Source organism: Bactrocera neohumeralis, chromosome 2 (assembly GCF_024586455.1).
Source record: "Bactrocera neohumeralis isolate Rockhampton chromosome 2, APGP_CSIRO_Bneo_wtdbg2-racon-allhic-juicebox.fasta_v2, whole genome shotgun sequence".
NCBI classification, from domain to species: Eukaryota; Metazoa; Arthropoda; class Insecta; order Diptera; family Tephritidae; genus Bactrocera; species Bactrocera neohumeralis.
Window position 1 is genome coordinate 41,753,522 of NC_065919.1, and position 6,506 is coordinate 41,760,027.

Genomic DNA, 6,506 nt, shown 5'->3' on the forward strand with positions numbered 1-6,506 from the left:
AGAACAAACTGACCCTAATGGAATATTTATATCAACGAAACTGAAATACGACAAGACACCCATATATCTCACAGACCCATAATCCCACAGAAGTGTCACAGTAGCGGTTGTGATGGGGCTAGAAAGAAAATGAAAGAATGTTCTTCTATTATGTAGAATATGTAAATAAAAAAATTGACTGGGTATTTTTTGTAAAGACACACATCTAAACTATTCTAAACATAATGGTGTCGGCTGGTCCACATATGTATTACCTTCATAAACCATGCGATTTTCAGGAAATTTATTTGAACTTGAAGGCATTACTAGACATACCTGTATAAATAGATATTACTATATTTGGCACTGTTTATGGCGTAGTCTTACTTCGTGGTAAGACGTGGTGAAATATTGCGAACACTTCATTTGGTAAATGAAGTGCTTTTCTTTTGTGGTACTTTTGTTTGTTAAACCCCTGGAAACTTTTATTAGGTGTCAGTCGTGACTCTGCAAATAGAAGCCTGGCTAGTATTTTTGTCATACTGGAAATTGAAGCCGATATTCTCCACTCTAATATTAGCGTTGTAATTTACCTCGAATACTAACACCATGTTCTTCAAATTACACACATACATCATTTTTTATGTCGAAGGCAGCTCGATTTGCCAAACGTTGGAGAGTAACGAATCGAACAAACTATACTTGATACTCGTAGCACTTGTGATTCAATATGTCTTCTGGTGCATACGCATATTGTTATATGTAGATTTTCGGTGTTGGGGAAATATTCATAGGTGCATTTATCATAGCATAAAAAAGTATAAAAAAATCTTTATCTCGATTTTGGTCAATCAGTTTGAATGACAACTACATATATGCCTTAATAGCCCGATTTGAACAATATCTTCGGAAATCCCAGTGTTGTCTTGGAAAATATTGTGAAATAAAAGAGTTTTCCATACTAGTTTGTTATCATTCGGTTTGCCTGGCAGGTATATGCTATAGTGGTCCGATATGGAGAGTTTCAACAAACGAGTAGTTGTTCAGTAAGAAAAGGATGTTTACAAAATATTAGATCTATATCTCGAAAACTGATGAACATATCGTGTAAATATAGACGAACATGACTAAATCGACTCAGCTTGTCACTCTGATTATTAATAATTGATCATTTCTAGAAGTCCCGTAAACGCAAGATTTAAATTTACTATATATTTTAAAGTATTGAATACTCTAAAAAACCAAATCGACAGCTGCCAGTTAGGCTTAGTACAAATGGAGCGCTACACGATAGAACATCGTGTCTTCATTATTAAATGTTTTAAAAATAATGAAAGCTTGACGGCAGCATTTCGAAAATTGCATACAAAATATGGTCGAAACAGTATTTTAAATTCGTCAACTGAGAAGAGGTTTTGAAATGGCGGCAAATTAAATCCTGCGTTAGTTTTGTGACACCCTGTATAAATGTGTGCTTTTCAAGAACAAATAATCATAAGAAGAAAAATCATTAATCATAGCTCTAACATTATTGTCGGCTTAATTTTTAAGCCCGTTGCACTTTATTGGATCTCTGACGTTTCCTTCCAGGTTTGACACTTTTCATGGCAAACTGTACCCTGTTCAGAGTTTAAAGAAACAGGATGTATGCATTTATTATTAATGCCCATTTACAAAATATTTTATAAATTAATATTTTTTAGTTACTTTTGCTTTCTTTACATTTTCGAACACATCGGGCGGTAAAGCAATGGTTTTGAACTCAACCATTCAAACTGGACATGTGAATGATCCCCTCTTTGACATACGTTTGGTGTTTTTGTTGCAGAAACTGAATAATTTCATTCACAGCGTGACATGACAGCACGTCAAGTTGAAACCAGAAACCTTTAAAACATTACTCAAGCAAATGAAGTACACAAACTTTTTCCTTTTGCTTGAATGATTTTCTATGCTTTTTGTTATGAACCATAAGCTGTGCTTTTCAGAATTCAGCTCATTGTGGAACTCTGTTATTGGACGTTACTTGCTGGCCAAATATGTAACAAAACTGAACGGATGTTTTCAAAATAACTGACTATTTCAATTCTTTGCTAGAATTGATCTAAATTGAGCTTGCTAAGATATATCTAACCAACGCAGTCGGATAGTTAATGCCAATGTTATTTAAACACATGTGCAATATTAGGAATACACATGAAACTATTTGTTAATTGTTGGTAAATAAATTATTAAATTTTAGTATCGTAAGTAATTTACTAATTGATTTGTGCAGTGAGGCGTTACTGCAACGATAACAATATTTTATAAATACAAAAATAAATAGCTGACTGTAATGCGGCTTGATTGCAGAGACGACGACTGAATAATTTCTTCAGGTGTTAAATTCTATTTGTGCCTTTTGACTTTGAGAGTCTACTGAAAAGAAATTTAATATGTATAGCTTAGCTGTTAGACCTTCCCTTCTTTCGCCCAGCGTAGGCTGCACATTGCTTATATTGGTGGTAGTTCTTAATAAAATAAATCTATAGTATTATTATATATAACAGTATACTGTTTAAAGCTATAAATATGAAAATTAATTTTATATAAATTTTCATAACTAAATTTAAAGAAAATATATTACAACAGTTAGCAGATAAATTTATAAAAAGCTCTAACAAAAATATGAAAAATCTATGAGTCGATATCGAGATTCACTAATAGAAAATAACTTTAAAATATATTGAATGAGAAATATTAAGTAAATACCGTTGCTTTTCGCACTTTCAAACGATAACACCTCTACGAGGTGTGATGAGACAATTGTTTTGCGAATTTCTCGTGATAATAAAAAGCGCTCATAGAAATAATTTATAAAAAATCGAAGGTTATTAATTTGAATAGACGAACTATACAACTGATTAATGATAAGCCATTATTGTTATTGTTTTAGAATTTCTTCCAAACAAACAATAATAAATTGCTATAATGAGAATCTTTAATATGACCCAATAAGTGAACTACTTCACACGTAAATGATACTTCTAAAAAATGAATAGTGATTTTTTCATACAGAGCCCATGATAATAAGTTTTATGTTATTGACATTACATTAACATAGCCTGAGCTAATTCTAAACGTTATTTAACTTTGTGTATTAACGCTTGTATTGAAATATCTTTCACATGGGAGCGTACATACTAAAGGTTCATCAATATACACTAATTACGGCTAATTAATTAGTATTTCACTCCCTACTAAGCTTGATGTGATATAACGTATACGCCATGGCCTGCCTACCTACCGCAATGAATGTATGACGGAATATTTGAGTCACTAATGATGAATTGGCAAAGAAAATATAACTACTGTAATTAAAAAGGAAAATAAATATTTTATCAACAGTAATTCCAAACAATTTATATCAAAAAAGTCTAATTAAAATCGTTTATTTGTAGACTTTCTACAAAATTAAGAAACTCTTATCTTCCTCTTTATTTAATCGCTTATGTAGAATCACAAAATTTATGACATATGACGCTATACTATTTATAGTGTGTTTATTTAAGTTGTGTGTTTGTAGATTTGCACACAAGTTCTTTGTTTACACGTTCCTTTACATTGCACGCACAATAATGTATGTATGTGCTTACAAATATACAAATATAGCGTTCAAGCGTCTCTATAATTACTTTTATTTACAATTGTGTTTTATGCCGACATCTGGTAACGTAATTATTGTAGTGCATATCTATGTTTGTATATGGTGTACATACATATATAGTAATACTGAAGATGTACATATAAGTATATAAGGAGACTCTGCTAAAGTTAGAATAATATTTACTAAACAAAAAAAAAACAATTGAATTGTGATTAAATGATGTCATATCTTAGGTTATAAAATACACTGGGGCAAAAAAGCGCACAGAAATTATAATTAGACTGCGCGGATAAATGATATTTCAAAAATGTATTTTGCTAAGTTGGTAGTACTATCCTTACACCTCAGTAGTGCGTTCCGATTTTATTCAACTTTTGTATTTCTAACCAAATTTCGTGTGAGGAATCGGTGCGAATGCTGAAAAATACTAACGGTAATTTAAAAAAACAAATCTACGAGTGGTTCAAAGCCTCTTTGGACATGCTTGATCGTGCAAATTCGGATCCCATATTCATGCAGAACATCATGTTCTGTAAAAACCCGGCCATACGCTCTCGAGTCCATATATTTGTGTCGGGGTCCTTGAAAAGTCATTTATAGACAATTTTGGGACATAATATGAATTACCTTCAGGACACTATTTTTGAAATGTTTATTCTGATAACTTCATAGATGTTTGATTTTCATAAAGTAAAATGAATCAATCAGATGGAATTTAGAATTGTATTACAGGGTTTGTCCGAAAAGTAATAGGACTGATTTCGAAAAAGTATTTGCGTAATTTCATAGATGTTAAATTTATCAAAATCTGTGATTCATGACATTGTGACAGAGCACTAATCTAACGCAGGATTGCTCTTGCCAACAGGTGCTACTTCGGACTGAGTAGGCAATTGGGAAGTAAAGTTCTCTTTCGCCGAACAAAGGTCAAATTCTATAAGACACTCAGTATCCTCGTCCTGCTATATGGTGCAGAGGCATGGACGATGACAACATCAGATGAGTCCGCGTTACGAGTTTTCGAAAGAAAAGTTCTGCGGAAGATATATGATCCTTTGCGCATTGGCAACGGCGAATTCTGCAGTGGATGGAACGACGAGCTGTATGAGATATATGACGACATTGATACAGTTCAGAGCCAGAAGAATTTCTATAGAAAAACCGGGTAGATATATAAATTTCAACTCTTTTAAAGTAATGTACTATTTCTGTGTCCATTCTACATTTTGATTGATTGAAGATTGCATTCTCAGAACACTTCCTTGGGGTACACCTGTTTTTATTATCTGTAACGTAGTATGATTGCCCCTGCTTGATTCTGAAATAGCGGTTGTTCAGGTAGGAGGCAGCTAGCTCAGTTAAATACTGGGGGAAGAGAAGTCTTAATTTATGAAATAAGCCATGGTGCCATACTCTAACGATAACTTGAGATATTTCCAGGAAAACAGCAGTTCAAATGTGCTTTTCTTCCATCACATCTTCTATTATGCTTGTTATTGGATAAACTTGATCGATTTTGGAATATTGTTATAAGGCCTTTTCTTCAATTATGTCTTGAAGTCTTCTTATAATTACAACTTCAAATAGTTTGTGCAAAATAGGCAACTAGATTAGACGATGTGACGAGGCCTCATGTGTGCTTTTTCCAGGGTTTTGTACCATATTAATTCCAGATACCTTCCATATCGATGGGACGTATCTCAGATTTAAGCAAGCGTTTATTATCGATGTAAGCTTTGATAATGCTTTTCGCGTTGGATATTTTAGTATATCAGCACTCATCAAGTCGAAACCGGGAGCCTTTTTTGGTTTAATTCTAATTTTGATGATATCTTTCACTTCCTTTTTTATTGTTGGTTGGATTTCACCTACATACAAATATTGCGATGCTTCCAGCTACGGTAAAGTATCACGGAACACTAAAGGACTAAACGTTTTAGTTAGTTTCTCTAAAACAAACTTCCGTTTTTTGTACGTCGCTTTTACCTGTACCTCAGGAACAGGTATATTTTTCCAAGCCGATTCCTGAATAGATTTTTTTTCATTTTCTAAAATATCTTGTGTTATTATACTTTGTTTAAAATCAGTATTTTTGTCTAACTTTGAAATACTCCCAATCCGTATGTTTGTTAAAAATATAAGGCGGTATTTCGATTTCTTTTTGATGGCCATTTGGGATAAGATATATTGGCGAGTGTTCTGAATTCAAGTCCAATCCATTTTCCATGGTAATGAAAGCCTTGGTTATTTGTCGAGTGATGAAAAAGTCAAATCAGGTAATTTTCTCGTGTTGGAAGACCAGTAAGTCGACTTGCCAAGTGGCATGAAGTCGCATCCAGTAGCCAGAGCTGCTTTAAGGAGATCTCTCCCCTTCGGCGTCGGAACTCTTGATTACCAGATATTTGAAAATCATTTTATTAGGTTGTGTAGTTTAGCCCAAGGGGTGGATCAAAATGATGTTTTAAATAATTAGATGTGCTTCACATGCTTTAAAAAGCCAAGCTGTATTTTGACAAGCGTAAAAGAGCTGGTGACTTAAAAGATTTGGCAACATCTTGCAAGAGTACACGTGTAGAATCAAAGAAACTAAAGCTAATTAATTAGTTAAGAAATGAACAAATCAATACTAGAAACGTATGTAAATTGCAAATTTGATACCTATACAACTTAGAAACCGCAAAATATGTATAATAGATATCTATATATTGTATGTATGTATAAATACATTATTCCTGTCACTTGCTAAACTTTGCGATCTTTTCATTTTATGCTTTCAGCGAACAACTTTAAATTCAAAAGACGCCCAAAGAGCATAACGGATTTTGCATAATACCATAAGCCGCGTACACATTTAAAAGTATGAGTGAGTGCGGTGCGGTCA